Here is a 21,222-nt window from a genome sequence, read left to right as displayed (position 1 = left end):
GATATTTCTATCCTTTGGCTGTTGTCACCGTAGCTTTTGGTAATCCGATTGTATGCTCGACGTGAATTGTATAGTACTTTCTGGAAGCCAAGTGGCAACTAGTGATTACACTATAACCTTTGACGAGGTATATATGGCAGCTGACGCGCTTTATCCGCAGATGATTTTCGATTGTCTTCGACGCTGTTCGGCGAAATCCTTGTGCTTTGAGTGCAGCCTGTTTTACAGGGAAACTGTCTGTGACTACACTCCGGAAAAATCGTGGCGGCGAACAGAAAATGATTTGCACCAAAGCCAAAATTCTGGCGAATGCTCTGCAGCTATCAAGTTAATGTAACTATCTCGGAAAAAATCATACTGGAATTGGCCGCTAAGATGACTCTACCATTACGCCAAATTTCATTTACTTGTCATAATTAGTTAGTTCACAGTGACGTTGTAAACGTTACAGAATTCCCGTCTGCTGTCAATACATGCGCATATTCCGAGGGAGTATGGTTACAGAAAACAGCTGTTACTCTTGTTTTGTCGAAGCTATACTGAAACAAATTATGTGACAATTATGTGAAAACAAAAATGTGACGTTAAGATTACGCAGAGTTTCACTTAATTTTCATAATTACATACTTCACAGTGAAGCTGTAAATATTGTGGAATTCGAACCTGGTGGTCAATACGTGGCATTTTAAGGGAGGCAAACGGACAACCTCATGTTTGTACGCTAGAATAAAAGTCTAGTCCTTCGATGGTTCATTCAGCTAGTTAACTAGGGAGCATGCTCAATTGCAGAGAACCAGCAAACGTGTTTTGTTTTGTGCACTCCTTTGGACTGCGCCCCCGTCAACGCACATCGTAGCTCACATCGAGGCTTGGTTTAACGGCCAGCTGCCTCTAAACGCCGCTCCGTCGCAGTTGCGTAGACGACACCTGTGTCTTGAGAGTGGCATCGTAAAAACACTTCGACGGTAGCTCTGCGTGTGTATGACGTAGTGCGTGACGTAGTGCGCATTTATAGTTTTTTTGCATTTCGCTTAAATACAATATACAGGATTATATCATTAGTTACATACTGACAAAACTCCATACCAATATATATAGATTACACAACCATAGCAGCTTCGCTGGTCAACCAGGTTCACCGGGTAGAATGTCTCAATCTCGCCTAATTTTTTTTTTTTGTGGTGAAGTATCTGCCCAATCAAGAGTTAGTTTCGTCAGTTCAGAGCTTCTCTAATGTGCGCTAGACCATGACTACGTCGTAAAAAATACAAAACTTTCTTCTGCGTTCAGAATTCGCGGCAAGCGATAGTTTAGTAGAGGTTGTGCTTAATGTCGCTCTAAAATGTCAACTGTGAAACGTGGGCGCTGCACTCGCTTATAAGGTAACTTCAAGTCAAGAAATCGGCACGGAGCAGTTCAGTGCTAAGGCAGAGAGAGCTTTCAGACTAACCTCATAACGACAAATACACAGTGTGCAATAATAGAAGAGACTCATGCTTAAAGTAAAAATACAAAGACGACTTAGGTAATAGCCCAAGGAATTGGAGCACTCCGTGTGTAAGTACGCATCTTTTTCTTCATTTATTCTGTAGTATATCTTGGGTGCCGTGAATTACATATTCTACAGTAATGCCCTGTAGATACAAAACAGTTTACCAATTCCTGTATCTTTAAGAGAGATAAAAATTATATTAATTATTTTCAAAGGAACTATGGCCCTAGTCCGCACCTGCTGGTAGTTTAAGGCCACCTGCCTAGCAAGTTGTTGCTGAAATGCTATTCTTTGAGCTCTGTCGAACATTTACTTGCCATCTGTTCTTTTCACCAATATATGAGACCAATGACTTACAGACAAAGTAGTCGGAACCGGTCCGCTGTTGCTCACACTGCTGCCGGCGACACAATTTGACCTTAAGCTGCAAGTGTTCTGTTTCTAGCAACTTAAACATATTCTGTGCCTCTTTAGGTGGTATACAAAATGTCTGTTTGAATAACGAGTACTACTTCAGGCACGAAAACATGCCGTCTTCACTGGGTGAGGGACACTTTCAACTACGCACCTAGCCGCATCTCAATCTGAGTTCTCAGAATATGGTAGAATTGAAAATAAAATACGTTTCGTTCGCTTTTTATAAACCCTTTATTTGTTTTTGTTGTTCACCACGTCTTCTTTCAGCGCACATATAAAGCTTCTATGAAATGCTGTAGAAAAGAATACGAATTTTGTATACGTAAATAAACACTAGTGGCATGCGGGACATGACATGGAAATGACAGCGTAACATTGATTAAAATACATGCCCTTTTTCTTCTTCTATAGCATATCAGCGCGAGTAAGATAAATCCATGAAACGAAGAAAAATAAAAAATTACGAGATGGAGACTCAATTACCGCAATCTACGTACGAGAAGAAAAAGAAAGCGAGACAGTTTTATTCTGATACGCGGCTCCCGTCGACGAGATTGTACACAATCTCTATTTCTTTCTTAGATAATTCAAACTCTCATATAACTTAAGCTTGATCCTTACTGTGTCTGAGAAAAAGCAAACTTGAATGAAAGATGGCATTAGACATCAAAGAAAGATTATTAAAAAGCGCGAAACATGAAGAGTGACGCTTGCGCGTTCGCTATTGCCAGGAATGAATGGATGGATGAATCACGGCAGTGGACGGGTGCGTAATCACGTTTAGTATTTGCCTTATAGCAAGCAAAAACAAAATATGAACGCGCTTATAATAGTGAAAGAGTGGATACGACTGTGCCTGATAGTCCCTTTCTTGACGCATGTGGAGGCATTTATTTGAGCATCTTAGATAAACCGATCACTTGTGGAAATAGGTTGGTTGCGTAGGTGCATACCGTTCCGTCATAAAAGTGACTGATTAATAATTTTAAGAGTGGCTGCCAACAAACCCAAGTAGAATATATCCCATTTACAAAGGCGCCTAGCAATTGTTACATCTAATATTACATACATATTGAAGACGAGGTGTTCTTTTCTGACTTTAAGCTAGTTTCGCGTAGCTTGTCACTTTGTAACCTCTTAACAAAAGGTGTTTTTTTGTTGCTAGGAAATATCGGAACCAGTCATAACTATCAAAATGTAAGTGTGAACGAAACAAGACCGGATAAGAAGTCACAGAATAGGGTAAATAAGGGGTACGGACCTGATTGCGCCAATACAGTCGTAAATTAACCATATTGCATCAATGACTACATTGTCTCCGGCATCGGCGCACCTTGCTTCCTTGTCATAAAAGAGAAAAGGCACCTCAATCTAATTCGACGCGCCAGATGACAACGTTGACGAATGTGTGTGAAAAAAAATGCCAATGAAAAAGGCAGACATGAGTGAAGCATATAGATGGATCGGGAAAAACATAATGCCCGAGAATGGAACGAAGAAAATATTGCATATAACGCAAACATGCAATGCAATTGCGCAACATTGCATCAATTTAGGGCTTTCAACTTCCAACTTTCAGCCATTTTTTCCTAATGTGCGGACAGAGACAATAATCTCCGGAATAACTGCTTCAACCCGTGCGCGAAAGAAACAGTAATGCAAATATACGATAGGTACATAGCCCAAGTCACGTTTAAATCGAAGCCATGCAGTGTAGGCCTGATTCACTTCATTTTGCATTATTAAACTACAACGCTCACAATAAACGAGACAGAAGGCAAAGGTTACACACCTTCACTTCGCTTTAGATTGAGAGATGCGTGGACGAGTGCGCGTGACTTAAACGTCTAATATGCGGTGCCCAATGGCTGGTTTTCTTATGCCACGTCTACAGCTCTACAGCCCAGTTACCCATTGAAACACAAGCAGTAGAAAGGGACCACTGTCACAGTGCGTAGTACGTGTTCGTTAACTATACACGCAGGCGCCTCGTCTCCGGTCAAAGGAGGAGCGCTAATAATTTTACTAACAATAATTCAGAGCTCTTCCTGACGATGGTCAGGCCCGGGGAAAAAAAATGTTTTTTTTTCGTGCTGTCGTCTATCCCTTCAGCCCCCTTCTTTTCCTTCATAGAATCTCCATAATTTCGTGGTACCCAGGTTGGCAGGTGTGCATATACCATGTACGTCGATCTTGCCTGTATTCACGTCTGCTCATTCATTTATACATGCCACTTACGAGTAGTTGACTCGACTGCGTGGGGCGTTAGCTACAATAATCGCTTCATGTACGTTTGACATAACGTTTGACAGTAGTCGCATTTTTTAAAAATTATTAGATTATAATTGTTAGTCTTTTGCAGCTTCATACGACTGGGTATTTGATCATCTAAGCGATGAATTTCAAGGCGATCCAAATAACGGCATGGATTTGGTTTTTTGCTTTAGTAACTGCACAGAATAAAGACAGTGGTAAGCTTCCGTCGCCATGCATTACACTCTCGTTTGAATAAGGCCTTCTTTTAGTTTCAAGCAAGACAGGGAAGTAGTATGTTGAGCATTAACCACAATATTATTCACGGTTAAGGTGTTTGTATTGTCTTGAGATGAATCTCAGTCACATACATGTGTTAGCAGTGAAATACAACTCTGCTGTAGCTGCAAGAATGCACCGTGTTTCACATCGTCTTCTTAATGCAACCATACCGAAAATAAGCGTCCGCTATCAGGATGAGGGTTATGGATTAAAGACCTTTTGCACAGACCTGTGAATATGTACATGTAAATAGAAGCGCGTTAATACATTACTTCCTTTTCTGACATGACATAAAATTCATGCACCATCTAATCACAACTTTGTCATTGAAGAATTGAGTGCGGATGCGATTAAGAATGTGTAGTTTTATTGCAAAGCCTCTCTATATTTCGGAGCATCCGCAGCCTTTTACTGAATTTTGTTTGCTACAAGGGAGTCAAACGCATGGCTTCTGTATATTTGCAGCAGCTACCAAGCGCAAAGAAAGAAATAAACCTGATTTATGATTCTGGTTATTTATCGAGAAAGCTTTTGGCGCAATATTATTTCTTGCATTTGGGGCTTTAAAATGATATAGGCTCTGAGATTTATATGAAAGTCAGCGATGATTTTTGGTATGGGGAGTATGGCGTTCATGAAAGGCACGGCAGTGAGCTAAGTTTGTGTGGTGCACCTAGACAACACATATTTCTTGTATTTCCAGAAACTTGGAAAGTATGTGGCTCGCCAGAGTGTATTCAAAGAGGTAACGTATCTTTGCATACTGTACATCACATCACCGTATAAATTATAGATGTTAGTAAGCAACCAACATTATTGCGCCAAAACACTGAGCAAAAGTAAAAACAACAAACTCCGTAACGCAGTCCATTGTATCCTAATGCATGAGCTATTATTTTTCATATATAAATTAAATATGGTGGTTTGACGGAGTATAGCAGACATGCTATTGTGCGCCGCCGTTCACAAACATTAGCCGAATGACTGTCCCAAGACATCCTAGAACCGAAATGAACACCGCGATATTCGACACTTGAAGAGTATGGAATAGAAGAGCAGGCGCAATTATTACACCGAGGTGAATGAAGAAACAAAGGAATGATGACAGGAATGCGTTTCAGGAATGCATTAGTGTCTATTTCAGCCACGGCTTGATCATAACTAGAATGACGGGATACAAGAAGTGTACTAAAGACTCTAAGTATACTGAAAATAAGTGTACTGAAAACACGGAAATGAAGAAGCGTTTGAGCGAGATCGTTAACACATAAGTTAAATAATAGGGGTGCTAAAATCGATGCCTGAGTACCTCCACTCAACAACTGTGTGGGCCTGCTTCTAATATTTCCGACTACTACAACTTGAGTTCGTCCATGCAAATAATAATCAAGGAGAGGTACGAAAGGCACTCGGAAGCTATAGCTATGAAGGGTACGAAGTAAAACATCATTGTTTACCGAATCAAAAGAACTTGACAGGTCCAAAAATAATGCGCAAGCAAATTAGCTATTTCCAAGAGCATTATTTCGGAAATCTGTTAGCTCATCGAACAGTAAGCCCGTTCCACGCCCGAAGGGAAACCCATATTGGTTGGGTGATAGGAGGCACTGTGCCCATTGAGGCTTTCCATTACAGGAAAAACTCGTGTAGTGCGGGATGAGAGCGCGGCTGCAAATCAGCAGAAAGAAGCGAGTGATGCGTCCCTGAAGAACAAGCAACAACTGATTTTATTTTTGTGTTCGTTCAGCCTCTACGGCTCGGTTGCCCATCCTCGCACCACTTCCCTTTCCCGCACACTCCGCCATTTTATTTTATGGAGTCAAAAGGGGAAAGTGTGACTGGCTGCTGCTGTGCGACCGTGAGGCCGCCACATCATTAATGAAAAGACTAGCGCAAATAACAGGGACACAGACAGAGAAGACGACAGGACGAGCGTGTTCTGTCATCTTTGTCTGTGTCCCTGTTATTTGTGCTAGTCTTTTGATTATTGATGACACAACAACTAGCCCAGCTTTCTGCCTTGACCACCACATCACTTGCCCTCCTAGTGAGTTTGCAAACGTTCACAGGACGATTTAAATTGTTCACAAGTCCATACGACGGGGCGCCCTGGAGACTCATGTCCTTTTGACTTGGCGTGGTTGGACGAGTAGAGTCTTGGAGGCTGGTGTCAGAGATGACGGCGCATGTGAAACGGTACCTGCTTCTTCAATGTGCGCTGGCTTCAGCCGATCGAGTGATACTACTTCGTGACGACTGCGCACGTCGATAGTGAACTGCTTCTCACCTCGACGCAGCATTCGAAATGGCCCGTTATACGGTCGTTGGAGCGGCCTATGAACTGCGTCGTGGCGCACAAACACGAGTGTGCACGAAGCGAGTTGTGATGGTACGCACACCGCGCGTGGCGCTGCCCGTCACGGTGGCGTAGTGCGAAGGTTTTACCATTATGTCTCGTAGCCTAAGTGCGTGGGCTGCGGTGGCCGTACAACCGTCTTACGGCCTGCCCGTGAAGAATTCTCCTGGAAGGCGCAATGTCGTTCCGTAGACCAGTTCGGCCGCGCTGCAGCCGATGTCTGTCTTGACAGCTGTCCGGATTCCCAAGAGGATCAGTGGTAGTGCCTCCATCCAGTTGCACTCTTCTGTTGCGGTGAGCGCAGACTGGAGTTGGCGGTGGAACCGCTGCCATGCCGTTGCTAATCGGGTGGTAGGCGGTTGTTCTGATGCGAGAAGCACCAATGAAACGCGTAATGCTGGTGAAAAGTGATGATTGGATCTGCCTTCCACGGTCCGTTGTTTTTATAGATGGTGCAACGAAACGAGCTACCCAATGGTGTAAGAAGGCGCGGGCAACCGTGTCAGCTGTGATATCCGCTATAGGTATACATGGCCTCCACCCAGCGCGTCAATCCGTCAATGCACGTCAGTAAATAGGCATTCTCTTAGCAAGGCGGCAGAGGTCCGGCAATGTCGAGGTGTACGTGGTGGAAATGCGCGTCTGAAGGCGCGAACGCTGCCAACGGGGTCACAGTACGTCGCTGAATTTTGGCACGCTGACACGGTATGCATCCTCTTGCCCAGCAACGCACGTCTCAGTTGATACCTGGCCAGATCAATCTTATTGTGACCAACTTTTGCGTAGCTTTGATTCCGGGATGCGATAGCTAGTGAACAGAGAGGAAAATGCGGCGACGTAGATTGGCAGGGACGAAGGGGCGTGGGTTGCCCGTGGAGGTGTCGCAGCAAATCTGGTCGCCTGATCCCGTAATCTGCGCCCACTGTAGCTTGAGGGCGCTTTTTCCTGTTAGGAGGCTTTTCAGCTCTTCGTCTTCTCTTTGGGATGCCGCCAACGCGGCGAAGTAAGTCCTTCTGGAGCGTTGACGACGTTTATAGCGCTCCGCGACAGGGCGTCGGAAACTGCGCTGTAGCTCCCTTCTACGTGGCCGATGTCGATCGTAAACACGGAGATGTATGCCAGTTGCCAAAGTTCACAGGCCGTGTGCGTGCCACCGTCCGAATGCATAGAGCGGAGAGCATAGGTCAGCGGCTTATGGTCAGTTAAAATGAAGAACTCGACGCCTTCCAATAAATGCCGGAAGTTGCATATAGCCGAGTAGACGGCCAGCAGATCGCGCCCGAAGGTGCTGTAGCGGCGCTCAGTAGGAGTCAGCTTCCTCGAGAATAATGCGGTTGGGTGCCATGTGCCACCGCTCAGCTGTTGTAACACGGCGCCGATGGCTATGTCTGAGGTATCGACCATTAAACACTGGGGAATTCTTGACTCTTGGTATGCCAGGAGAGCCGCATTTACCAAGGCCTGCTTGCTTTGGTCGAAAACCTTTTTCGCTTTTTCGCACCAAGGCAGGCCATTCGAAGATCCTTGCGTTGCCTTGAGCAATCTGTGAAGCGATTGTATGATATGGGCGGCATTAAGGCACAAAGCGGCGGTAGAAGTTTAGCAATCTGAGAAATTCACGCAGTTGGTGCTTCGTTGTTAGCAGTGGAAAATCTTGTATGGCCTCGACTTTGGATGGGTGTGGCCGTACTCTCGAGCTCGAAATGATGTGGCCCAGAAATAACTCAGGCACGTCGAGTTCACTCTTGGCCGCATTGACGGCAATGCCGTGCTCAGATAGCCGTCGAAAAACAATTCGCACGTGCTCTTCATGTTCTTCTGGGGTGGTGCTCGCGATAAGCAAGTCGTCCAGGTAGGCGTGAGAAAACTTGAGGCCCCGTACAACACCATCGATAAACCTTTGGAGCGTTTGACCCGCGTTGCGAAGGCTGAATGACATGCGCAGGAATTCGAATAGACCAAAGGGTGTAGTGATAGCAGTCTTGGGGACATCTTCCGGTGACATAGGTATTTGGTGGTATGCCCACACGAGATCAATTTTTGAAATAAGTTGGGCCCCATGCAGACCTTCCAGTATGTCGTGAATATGTGGCACGGGGTACCTGTTGGGCGTTGTGACACTGTTCAGCACTCGAGAGCCCCCGCAAGGACGCCAGTCACCCGATGATCGCGGAGGAACCATGTCAAGGGGAGATGTCCAAGGACTGGAAGAAGGTTAGATGATACCAAACTCCAACATATGGTCGAATTCCTGTCGTGCCACCACCAGTTTCTCAGGCAACAATCGACGTGGTCGAGCGTGCACCGGTGGTCCAGCAGTAGTTATATGGTGAAACACGTCGTGTTTTACTAGGGATCCCACTTGGCGCTGGTGTGTCAGGTCAGAAAATTCGCTCAGAATGGAAGTGAACGAACAGAAGTTGCTGGCTTGATCAGTGTAGGGCTGAGGGGCGTATGAATTGAAGGCTTGCCTTTTACATCGCTTTGTAACACAGGGTCCTGTAACCTCCGGTTACACCCGTCGACGAACAGTCCCAAGTGGCGCAGAAAATCTGCCCCGAGAATGGCGAATTTCACGTCCGCTACTATGAAACTCCATCGTAGCGTTCTCGGCAGGCCCAGACTGACGGTTAGGGAACGGTTTCTATACGTGGCGATGGCCCTGTTGTTGACTGCTTGCAAAGGCGATGTGTTCGGCCACTTTCTGTCCGCGGGCGATGCTGGAAGTACGCTCACTTCGGCGCCTGTGTCGACGGAGAAGCGGAAACCGCTGTTGCGGTCGGTTAGGAAAAAGACTGATGAGCGGCGTTCTTGCAAGGCAGAAACGCTGGTTGCCCTCAGCGCCTACCCGGGGCGTTTCCCGAGAGCTCGCAGGGCGGTACGCATTTGCGTGCAGCATTGCCGAACTTGCGATGGTACCAACATAGTTTTTGGCGTTTCATGAGGCGGTATGGAGGGCGGCGATGGATTCCACGAGACGCGAGAATTCATTCTTCATCTCTTGAAGCTGCTCACGTGGAGACGGTTCACTTGTGACGGCCGCCAATGATGTGGGAGCTACCGCGATGAGCTTGTCGGCTAACTCGGTCAGCTTGGATAGATGGTTCTCATTTCAGGCAGCCATGACCATTGCGACGTTTGGGGGGATTTTCTGTAGGAATATTTCTCGGAGCAGCAGGCTGTCAACACCATCCACTTTGCTGCCCCATAACTGCTGCATATGACGAAGCAGCTGGCTTGGCGTCCTGTCACCGAGGTTGGCTTCGTGGAGAAACTGTTGTAGCCGTGGGCTTTCGGGGGGCGTCATCCTGCGAATGAGTGTTGCCTTGAAAGCCTCGTAAAGTTGTCTGCTGGTGGGGAAAGTAGCAGGTCTCTAATTTCGCTAGCAGTTGATGGGGCAGACTGCTCACCACATAATGGTATTTCGTGGAATCTGCTGTGATGCGCCGAACAGCGAATTGGGATTATAGCTGAATGAATCACAATGCAGGGTCCGCCGTCCAAAACGGAGGCAGTTTGACGTCGACGCCGGAGAGTGCCGGAATTTCGGTGCCTTGAGGTGTGTCCATAGCACTTGCTGCTCGTCCGGGTGACCAATGTAGTGGGGGAAGCGAGTGCTGTTAGAAATCAGCAGAAAGAAGCGAGCGATGCGTCCCTGAAGAACAAGCAACAACTGACTTTATTTTTGTGTTTGTTCAGCCTCTACGGCTCGGTTGCACACCCTGCACCACTTCCCTTTCCCGCACACTCTGCGCTAATATTTTATAGAGCCAAAAGGCGAAAGGGTGTCTGGCTGCTGCTGTGCGGCCGTGAGGCCGCCACACCCTCATCAATGCTCTTCGAGTGCTCTTAACTAACATTCGCACTAGGGCTGTTCATCATCATCATCATCATCATCATCATCATCATCATCACTCTATCAGCCTGGTTACGCCCACTGCAGGGCAAAGGCCTCTCCCATACTTCTCCAACTACCCCGGTCATCTACTAATTGTGGCCACGTTGTCCCTGCCAACGTCTTAATCTCATCCGCCCACCTAACTTTCTGCCGCCCCCTGCTACGCTTCCCTTCCCTTGGAATCCAGTCCGTAACCCTGAATGACCATCGGTTATCTTCCCTCCTCATTACATGTCCTTCCCATGCCCATTTCATTTTCTTGATTTCAACTAAGATATCACTAACTCGCGTTTGTTCTCTCACCCAATCTGCTCTTTTCTTATCCCTTAACGTAACACCTATCATTCTTCTTTCCATAGCTCGTTGCGTCGTCCTCAATTTAAGCAGAACCCTTTTCGTAAGCCTCCAGGTTTTGCCCCATATGTGAGTACTGGTAAGACACGGCTGTTATATACTTTTCTCTTGAGGGATAATGGCAACATGCCGTTTATGATCTGAGAATGCCTGCCAAACGCCCCCCAGCCCGTTCTTATTCTTCTGACTAGTTCAGTATCATGATCCAGATCCGCAGTCACTACCTGTCCTAAGTAGATGTATTCCCTTACCACTTCACCACTTCCAGTGCCTCGCTACCTATCGTAAACTGCTGTTCTCTTCCGAGACTGTTAAACATTACTTTAGTTTTCTGCAGATTAATCTTTAGACACACCCTTCGGCTTTGCCTCTCCACGTCAGTGAGCATGCATTGCAGTTGGTCCCCTGAGTTACGAAGCAAGGCAATATCATCAGCGAATTGCAAGTTACTAAGGTATTCTCCATTAACTCTTGCCCTTAATTCTTCCCAATCCAGGTCTCTGATTACCTCCTGTAAACACGCTGTGAATAGAATTGGAGAGATCGTATTTCTCTTCCTGATGCCTTTCTTTATTGGGATTTTGTTGCTTTGTTTATGGAGGACTACGGTGGCTGTGGAGCCGCTATAGATATCTTTCAGTATTTTTACATGCGACTCGTTTACACCCTGATTCCGTAATGCCTCCATGACTGCTGAGGTTTCGACTGAATCAAATGCTTTTTCGTAGTCAATGAAAGCTATATATAAGGGTTTGTTATATTCCGCACATTTCTGTATCACCTGATTGATAGTGTGAATATGGTCTGTTGTTGAGTAGCCTTTACGGAATCCTTCCTGGTCCTTTGGTTGACCGAAGTCTCAGGTGTTCTTGATTCTGTTTGCAATTACCTTAGTAAATTCTTTGTAGGCGACGGACAGTAAGCTGATTGGTCTATAATTTTTCAAGTCTTGGGCGTCCCCTTTCTTATGGATTGGGATTATGTTAGCGTTCACGGTGCACTCCAAATATTGAATGCCAGAAGCTAGGTGCTGTTAAGTCTGGAGAAGCGCCATGCCTCCTCCTCTGCAGCCTTTCTGTAAAGGTTTCAAAGACGGTTCGATTTTTCAATGCTATGCCCGAGGCGTTAAGCCCCGCATTTCGGATATTCGGCCCTTTTTAATTAGGAATAAATTTCCCATTATCACCATTTGGAACCACGCGTCTGCCACCTGGAACGACCACAGTAAGGTCATCATTTATATCAGATGCGAGCTTATCTATATTAAGCTCTAAGTAATACCTGATGATAACAACGAATACGTATACCTGAGAGTAAAACCCAATAACCTCATTTTCATGCTTGCAGGTATGTATATTCCACCTTCAAGCATTTTGACACTGCGAGATTAAGCGTTATAATATCAATGATACCTGGGCCGTGGATCACCACCGGCGATTTCAATGCTCATCACCCACTACGGGGAAACTAGAAGATGAATCGTCGGGGAAGACAAGTTTCCTGCTTTGCGTCAGATCATGAATTGTTTTGTGTAAACTACAGCAGTCCTACGCTCTTACAGGGACTGACATATAGCCGCTGCCTCGACCTAACGTTTGTGTCACGCAACCTAAGTGACAAGGCACAGTGGTTTGCAGACAATGAGACCCATGGAAGTGACAATATTCCCCCCTATATAAAAGTCAAGGGCCTAGGCAAGTCGCGCATCATCGTTTTTTCATGAGTCAACTGGGCAAAGTACAGGTCACTCAAAAGCAAGCGATGTCAGGAAAAGGAAGAACGCTGCATTGAGAACTTAGAGGGCATAATCAAAGCTGCTACTGATAACGGTGCCTGTAATTTTGCACCTTCATCACAGTTTTACGAATATAAAGCGGAATTGGAGCGGCCCAAGCAATCCATCGTTGTGTTGAACGATCGTATAGGTGCCCAAAATTCATCTGAACTTGAGGGACGCGAGACGTCTGCCGAAGATTTAGCGTCGAATCAATGCACTCCAGTCTCTAAGCCGGAAATCTTTATGCGAGTTATTCGATGCACACAAGTCTATATCTCAAATATGGAGAATTGTCCGCGGCCTACCAACAATGGCACAGCAGCATCACCCCTTCAAGTGTCTTGCTATCAAATAAGTTATTCGCGAAATTGAAGTAGCCGAAGACTTCTGCGCGAGGGTTGCCGGTAAGGGGTCCGCGTTCACGGCGAGTAATCTAGGAAGCACGCCGATGTCAAGAAATTTCCGGATGGACAATTTGTTCCCTGCGAATGAGCTTGGCAGCATGCAAGCTTTCCTCATCCCATGGACCTGATAGTGTCACTTACATGGCCCTATGTAACCTCGGTCAAACAGCTCGGCGTGTCCTTCTAACCACATACAACGACAAATACTGTAACGAATTGGTTCCTCCCTCGTGCAAGCCCAGCTGCCTCGTTCCTCTGTTCAAATCAGGCAAACATCCCCTGGACCTGGCCTCCTAGGACCACATCGCACTTGCCAGATGTTTTGAAAATGGGCTGGAGAGAATGATACTGAGTCGCCTAGAGTGGTACCTGGAGCATAACTAGATATACTGTGACGCTATGACCGGCTTTTGGCCAGGACTGTCCTCGATAGATAACGTCATTGACCTTGTCTTATCTGTACAGCAACAAAAAAGTCTCAAGAGAATATCTGCGGCGATGATCTTGCATTTCAAAGGCGCATACGAGAATGTATCACATGGAGCCATTCTGAATACCTTGGGGAACGTTTGATTGGTGGGCCGTGTCTACGAATGGATTTAAAGTTGTCTGACGGGCTAAACTTTATATAAACAGAAGATGGTACAACAAGGCACCGTTGTACTTGTAGTGGTGTGCCTCAAGGGGGAGTGCTGAGCCCCACTCTCTTTGACCTGGCGCTCATCGACCTTGCTGATGTACTTCCGCAGTCCGCGCACCTGTCAACATATAATAATAATAATAATAATAATAATAATAATAATAATAATAATAACTTCTTTATTTCCATCAGTGATGGAGGAGACTGTGGGTAAAAGTCGCTTTAGAGGCAGGCGACTTGACTAGAGCCCGCAGCCTCCTTTACAAGGCAAACAGCGATTCAACAGGAGACACATATATACATAGCAATTGACTATATGTGAAATATATATATAGGCATATGAAGCTGACATCTGCATCTGAGCATCAGGGGTTACGCATCTACACATACGTGCCAGGCTTCAGAGAGTGCTACGCTGACGTCAAACTATCTACAAGGTCGGGGTCTAGAGCTGTCATCTCAGAAGTGCTCGCTGGTTACGTTCACGCGCAATGCGATGGGCCCATACATCATTAAAATCAATGGGCAGGCTCTTAGTTATGAGAAGGTCCACCACTTTCTAGGAATAATTATATATCTCGGCCTTTCTTGGTCTCCTCACGGTGGCTATATGAAAAAGAAACTGGCCATGATCACCCATGTGCTAAGATTTCTTGGGGGAAACTCGTGGGGTGCATATGTGCGAGCAACGCTTCAACCTTATACGGTAAGATTCTCCGGTTCATGCGCTACAACTTACCTGTGCTGGGCAGAACCAAAAGAACAAACGTAGACGTCCTCCAGTCGATGGGAATACGCCTTGGAATTCCAAGATGTGCATCATCAGGAGCAACTGTCGTAAACACGCGTGATCACCCAGTCACAACATATATTTATGTCGATGCCTTAAGAATGCACATCAGGCATTTCGCCCGGATTCCATCACACCACCTCACCTCATTTCCTGCTTCTGCGCCACACTCAGTGTTCAACGATATTATTGCATCGCGTCATTCAGTGCTTCCTTCGAACTTCATGCCTGCAGCGAGATTACCATTACCGTTGTGGTGCCTACATTCCCTCGAACCCCTCCTAACCATTCCTGGTATCCAAAAGAAAAGACAATCGTCAATTGTAGCTCTACAACAAGCCACAATACTGGTACTGCATGAGAAACATAGCGAATGCCTTAACATTTACAAGGATGGTTCAGTATCGTCTGAGGGCTCAGCAGGAGCAGTGGCTATTTCCGCGAAACCGGTCACCATAAAATTCAAGACGTCGCATTTTACATCATCGATAACTGCAGTACACTCCGCGCTCCGTGCTGCTCTAGAATTCGTAAGTGAAGAACCGCCACAGACATGGTCAATCTTCTCCGACTCCAAAGCCGCTCTCCGCTGCATTATGCCGCCATTTCGCCATGGGCCGAATGAACAATAAGTCGCTAAAATAAAAGCTCTTCATAACGAAGGAATAGACAAAAAAATACAACATAGTTTGTCAGTAGATACTGGAACATTGTGGTATCTATGGAAAGTAACGTGCACACGAGGCCGCCCGATCGGCTCATGATGGCCACTACTCTGTAGCCCTACCCTATTCCAAAAAAGACGCAGCTGCAGGGATTCGTTCGGTCGCACTTGAACTTACGCTCGTACAGTGGAACTCGATGGAATTTACCAACGCTCGCCTGCACAACTTCAATCTGAAGCTACGGCTGCATGTTCCGCCAGGGCTCTATTCAGAGCTGAGGAAACGCTTCTGTGCGACCTGTGGCTTGGCGTGGCCTTCCCAATTGCGGATTCGTTACGGATAGGAATGGCCAAGAGCCCTACATACGACGACTGCAGGTCCGAGGAAACAATCACCCACTTTGTGAGTGTCTCCGCTTCAATGTGCCCAGGAAATAACTTTCAAAAGTGTTAGCCTTCACAAACGCCCTTTGTCGGAGGAAAGGGTCCTGGCACACTCGCCGAGACAATTCTCTGCAAAGAAGGCTTTGAAAGCGCTGTTGCGCTTCTTGCGTAAAACTGGTCTTATACGTCGACTTGAAACAGTGCCGTATTTTGTTTCCTTTTCCCCTTTCGTTGTTGCTCTTCTTTCCTGTTTTACAGCGAAGCTGTTAAGGGCTACGTTCCACACTATTGTGTCCACATGTAGAAAAAAATCCCGAATATAGTGCAATGCCCGGCCGACCCGCAGAGGAGGTGACTCAGGCCTTAAGCAGTCGCCATACGTGGGCCCATCCTGAAGATAGAAATATACCGGGTCGACCGGCGGCGGCAGTGAAGCAGGCATTAAACACGCCCCATACGTGAGCTTATCGCAAAGATAGTGCATGCGGGGCCCACCCACCGGATAGGTGAAATAGGCATAAGCAACCCCCCATACGTCAGCCAATACCGAAGGTAGTGCAATAGCGTGCCGACCTGCGTCGGAGGTGAAGCAGGCGTTAAGCTCTCGACCCATATGTTGCCCGACCCCGAAGATTGTGCATGCTGGGCCCAGCCACCGCGGAGGTGAAGCAGGCATAAGCACTCCCCATACGTGAGCCGATCCTTAAGATAGTGCATGCGGGGCCCTCCCGCCGCTGAGGTGAAGCAGACAAAAGCACTCCCCATACGTGAGCCGATATTGAAGCTAGTACAATAGCGGGCGGACCTGCGGCGGAGGTGAAGCAGGCGTTAAGCACTCAACCCATATGTTGCCCGATCCCGAAGATAGCTAAATACTGGGCCGACTCGCGGCGGAAGTGAAGCAGGCATTACCACTCCCCATACCTGAGCCTATCCCAAAGATAGTGCCAGTGGGGCCCACCCGCCGCGGAGGTGAACTGGCATAAGCACTTCCCATACGTGAACCGAATCGAAGATAGTGCAACAGCGGGTCGACCCGCAGTGGAGGTGAAGCAGCCATTAAACACTGCCCATATGGAACCGATCCCGAAGACAGTCCAATAGCGGGCCAACTGGCGGCGGAGGTGAAGCAGGCGTTAAGCGCTCGAGCCATACGTGGCCCGATCCGAAAGATAGTGCAATGCGAGGCCGACTCGCCGGGGAGGTGAAGCAGGCATAAGCCCTCCCCATACGTGAGCCGATCCCAAAGATAGTGCAATAGCGGGCCGACCTGCTGCGGAGGTGAAGCATGCGTTAAGCGCTCGACCCATACGTCAGCCGACCCCGAAGATAGTGCAATGCCGGACCGACTCGCGGCGGAGGTGACGCAGGCGTTAAGCGCCCACCAAACATGGGCCGATCCCGAAGATAGTACAACACCGGGCTGAGCCGCGGCGGAAGTGAAGTAGGCGTTAAACATTCCACATACGTGAGTCGATCCGAAAGATAGTGCAAAGCGGGGTCGACCCGCCGCGGAAGTATAACAGGCATAAGCACTCCCCATACGTGAAGCGATCCCGAACATAGTGCAATAGCGGGCCAACCTGCGGCAGAGGTGAAGCAGTCGTTAAGCACTTGACCCATAAGTGGCTCGATCCCGAAGATTGTGCAATGCCGACCCGACCCGCGGCGGAGGTGCATTTCATCATTAAGGGGCCCACGTACACAGCTTCTCTGGTCATGCTTGTTCACAGCGTGGCAGGGCACTGAGTCATTTCTAACATCATTTTTCTGTTATTCCCCTTACCTGAATGACATATTTTCTGTTAAAACAACAAATATAGAGATAGGTGCCAAAAGCGTTTCCATATTAGGTCACATATCGAGACTGAAACAGCCAACAAGCGTGTTCACGGGCTGAATTTCATACTATGGGACACACCTACATAAGAGAATGAGTCAGAGCGCGTCCGCGTGTTTAGCATTATGATGATTATTTCCACATAATGACACAGACTCACAACGAGGGATTGGACTAAAACTGGGCGGTACATATCGTGATAACAAATAACTTTTGGAGATGATAGCTACGTGTTGACGGTGGTTACGATGTTTATGCTGTGGAAAACACTTGAATCGGCCACGAAGCGTATCCGCGTGTCGATGATGGTGGTCAGAATATCCTCAATATGGCACGTATCCGCGAAGGGCAATCGACCTAATAACAATCGGTGAATGTAGAACGAAAAAGATGTGACGATGCTTACAGCAATACAAAGTTTGCCACATTTTATAGCGCGGATGAGCGGGAGTACATGCGCGCGCTAGCTTCTATGGTACGAAAGACGAAGGTTCGAAATGAACAAGATCATATAGTTTTTTCAACTGCTTCGTGAAAGCAACGCTTCACATGGCTTTTCGTGTTTGCGTTAGGTCTGCATAGATTTTTTTTTAGATTTTAGGTGTGCAATAATTCTGAGAACTATTTAAATGCCTAAATTTGTAAAGACCTTGGGTTGCCCGTACATGTGCTTTGTCAGTCATGTTTACCGCAATTTTTGCGATTGCTTGACATATGTAGAAACCCTGAAACCGGTAACCCATTGCCAACATATATGTGTGCATCTCCTCACCCCATACGGAGATGCTCACCTCTTTGGACAAATAAATTAGAAAAAGATGTAGAGGAACTGAACTCATGTTCTATTTGACCGCAGGATGTGTGGCCATATTGGGTGATAGATATGTGAAAACTGTATCAAGCAGAGAACATCTTCAAAATGTATTTATATGTTCCTTCAAAAGAGAATCAGCACGAGCACTTTGTATGCGTTCGTGTCGTGCAAAATGTTTCCTAAGCATGTACAGACGCCGTTTTGCAGATGCCTTATATACATACATATCGGCCCAAAAACACCATTCGGCTTAAGTCGAAGCAGACATACAACGCTTCAAAAATGCGTCTGTTACACGTCTTTCAAACTGTTCTCGACGGGGGCAAGAAGGCGTTTTGAATGGCTGTATATGTAGCTTATTTGGCTCGTCACAGATGTCTATAAATTTTTTGTGTTCAGTGGGCCAGCAACATTTGTCACTATATCTAGAATGCTATGGAAGAATTTTTGAAGAGTTTGAGTAAATATCTGAATGAATGTTCTTACTTTACAGCCAAACTAATCAATGAATCGCTTAACACCACCATTGATCCTTGTAACGACTTCTATTCATTCGTTTGCAACCGGTGGGAAAGGAATCATCAAGATCCATGTCTTAACGGAAGCTTTGATGTTTTTCAGGAGATTGATAACGATATTCCTGAAAAGCTAAGCTGTAAGTCGTGGTTAATTTTTCAACGTGTGCTAATCGTCGTTGAATACTTGAATCTAGTTTCAAACGCGCTGTACTTATATGAGCAATTTGTGCATTCACTTCGTATGGGTTCTAAAAATAAGTACATTTCATGTGTGTTTGTGGCACACACTGAGACATGAGAATATCATTGAATCAAGGCTCAATGTTGATCAACGAAGAAGGTAGCGCCTTCTAATTTTGGAAATATAAAATATAGATGTGAATCCTTGTAATACATATTCTGCATTTTTGTTTTGGTGTAGTTCGAGAAATGAATACATTGGGTTTAAAAACCTAGAATTATAAATGTATTGCTGCCTTACAATCGTAATTACCATTAGGCCCTTTGTGGTAAACATAATAATGTTTAGCTGCAGTATGTGGCGTGTTGCCTGTGCTTTCTGTCGCTTTCCAGTGTCTTTGGTACCACACTGGATATCACACTAGTGTAAAGCTTCATCTGTTTTACCCTGCTGTGTTTTCCCTAAGGCGCATATTTATATGACCAAGCTTAACTGAAGAAAAGATGCACGCATTAGGATGCCCTCTTGGGTCTCTTGAGTTAAATGTATAAGCTGCTCTTGTTTCGGTGCGCGCGGAAATCTTCTTCAATGTCATATACGTTGAAGTTTTCAAACAGGTTTTACAGCCTATGCTTAATTACTAGCGTATGTTAATGTTTCCGCTGACGATAGTTCCGCACTCATTACCCCACGAAGTATTTGCTTCAGCTGTAACAAGCATTGTTACACGATACCACGTTGATAAGCAGGTGATGTATACTGAAAATCCTAATACACCTCTGCTTACAGATATTCTTGGAAATAGAACTCTGGTTGAGTGTAACCAAACCATAATAGACAAGATGGCAATCATGTATAATGCGTGTTTAGGTAAGTTGGGTTATCATGTGAGAGCGGAGATCATGAATGATTAAAAATGTTCTTTTTCCTCAAGGAATTCACATAAGAAATTGCCCAAAGAATGCACCGCACAAGCCCACTATGCCAGGCAGGCTGCATCGCATCACACTACACCGAAGTCAATGATGTTTATTTGCAATAATGTTATGAACAGCTTCACAAGTGTGCAGTAACATTTATCTAAATTTCCTAACCTGATAGAAGCGTTCAAAAGCACTACTGTAAATCTTACTGACCGATACGCATGTAAAATAACTCTCAGAACAAGCTGCATAACGTATATATCAAGCTCGAAACGTTCGCCGCCACTGTAACCGCTTGCGTGTAGCGTAGGCGACGTTGAGGATTATTTTCGTACAGTCCAGCGGCTACGGCAGGTTCGTGTAGACGCGAAGTTTTTTTTCGACACTGTGGTTTGCTCGTAGGATTGGTGAGCTGGAAGAGCTTTGTCAAGATAAGAAGGATAAGTAAGTCAGTAATATTGCGGAACATTATTATTTTGCATGACTCTATGCGAACGTTGAGGAAAGTTCACTGAAACATGCCTGCCCATTATCGAGCTATGGAGAGCATAGTTTTAAAGGACGCTGAGAAGCAGTAGACGGCACAAGCCTCTTGAAAGTCTATACTCATAGCAGTCTAACAAATAAATAATAAATCTCTTCTCTTTCCGACTGAAGAAATAAAATGCGCATGTAACAAACGCATCGCTAAATACCTTTTTTCTTGCAGGAGGGTTTCGGTACGTCAAATTACCTGATGTTTATAACTATTCTTGCGCATAAACAGGCTTGCTTCATCCATGTTTTACTGTATTAAAGCATTAAAACAGGAATGTTAGCCATCATTTCTGTGGGCAGGGTATGACTTCACACGTATAAATATTGTACGAGGATAATTTGACAACAGAGCATACACGTGCTTTGAAGCTCTAGAGCCAGCTCAACAGCAATATGTGTCGTTTCCCCTGCACAAGCAGTTAAACATGGGCAGAGACATTACTGAATGAAAAAGTAGAATTGGGGCTAGGCCACGTGCATTTCAAGCTTCACTTAGAGACGCTGGTTTACTAAGGACAGCGTTTCCTGTGGGTCCTTCACTAGAGATGCAAGAGGTTGAAAAAAAAAATCAATGAAAATATCGGGAAAACTTTCTTTTAATTTTTTTTTCAACCAGGATAAAATTGAAAACTTAAACCGAGCTTACCCGTTGAATTCTCTTGCGATGCTAGTCTCTTCGACGTAGGCTTTGAAGGTGT

The 21,222-nt window shown here is 45.8% G+C and overlaps 1 long non-coding RNA gene across 1 annotated transcript; it reads left to right on the top strand.

Moving 5' to 3' along the window:
• Positions 1–4,267: 4,267 nt before the first annotated feature.
• On the top strand, positions 4,268–19,934 carry LOC140214048 (uncharacterized). The gene is made up of 4 exons (XR_011890965.1): positions 4,268–4,380; positions 5,148–5,189; positions 18,859–19,020; positions 19,854–19,934. It is a non-coding gene; the product is annotated as an uncharacterized lncRNA (long non-coding RNA).
• Positions 19,935–21,222: the final 1,288 nt, after the last annotated feature.

This window comes from Dermacentor andersoni, chromosome 11 (assembly GCF_023375885.2).
Source record: "Dermacentor andersoni chromosome 11, qqDerAnde1_hic_scaffold, whole genome shotgun sequence".
In the NCBI taxonomy this organism is placed as follows: Eukaryota; Metazoa; Arthropoda; class Arachnida; order Ixodida; family Ixodidae; genus Dermacentor; species Dermacentor andersoni.
This window is presented reverse-complemented; position numbering and strand designations above follow the sequence as displayed.